Genomic DNA, 816 nt, shown 5'->3' on the forward strand with positions numbered 1-816 from the left:
ATTAACCACTTTCTTTATGCCTAAAGATTTGTACAGCTAATCATTTGTCATCTGTTTACAAGTGCCAGGTAATACAATCTTTCAAGCATAAAAAGGCTTTTTCAAACGACTAGCAGTCTTGTCATTGTCATATGCGCATAGATAAAGGAAAACTTGTTTGGGGAATATCTTCCTTCAGCAAAGTACTTAGTTGATGAGGAAACCAAAGATTGCTTTTTTTTCTGTGTGTGTGTGTTTGTTTTTTAAAATAATATCTCTTCTACCAATGCACAGTATGTCTTAAGAAGGGAAGACTGCTTTTGGGAGTAGAAGAACGTGCAGAAATTCTTATACTGTAAAGCTTTAGAGTGGTCCTTGTTTTGTACAAGTGACTTTTTTTTTTTTTTTTGCGGTACACGGGCCTCTCAACTGTTGTGTCCTCTCCCGCTGCGGAGCACAGGCTCCGGATGCGCAGGCTCAGCAGCCATGGCCCACGGGCCCAGCCGCTCTGCGGCATGTGGGACCTTCCCAGACCGGGGCACAAACCCGTATCCCCTGCATTAGCAGGCGGACTCTCAACCACTGCGCCATCAGGGAAGCCCTGTACAAGTGATTATTTAAGCCAAAAAGTTTTCTTGAATTTCTGATAGCAAAAAATTTTATGTAAACAAAAGACTTAGTGCTCTAATAAAGTGTAATGGACTAAAGCTCTTCTTTCTTTCTGCTTTCAGAAAAAAAAGAAAGGCTGTTGGATTCTATCCTCTAAATTTAGTGAGGACTAGTTACATACTAGATGACTTCAACCACTTAAATGAAAATAATCTATTTCTAAGTCAT

Source organism: Stenella coeruleoalba, assembly GCF_951394435.1.
Source record: "Stenella coeruleoalba genome assembly, chromosome: 1".
Lineage (NCBI taxonomy): Eukaryota > Metazoa > Chordata > Mammalia > Artiodactyla > Delphinidae > Stenella > Stenella coeruleoalba.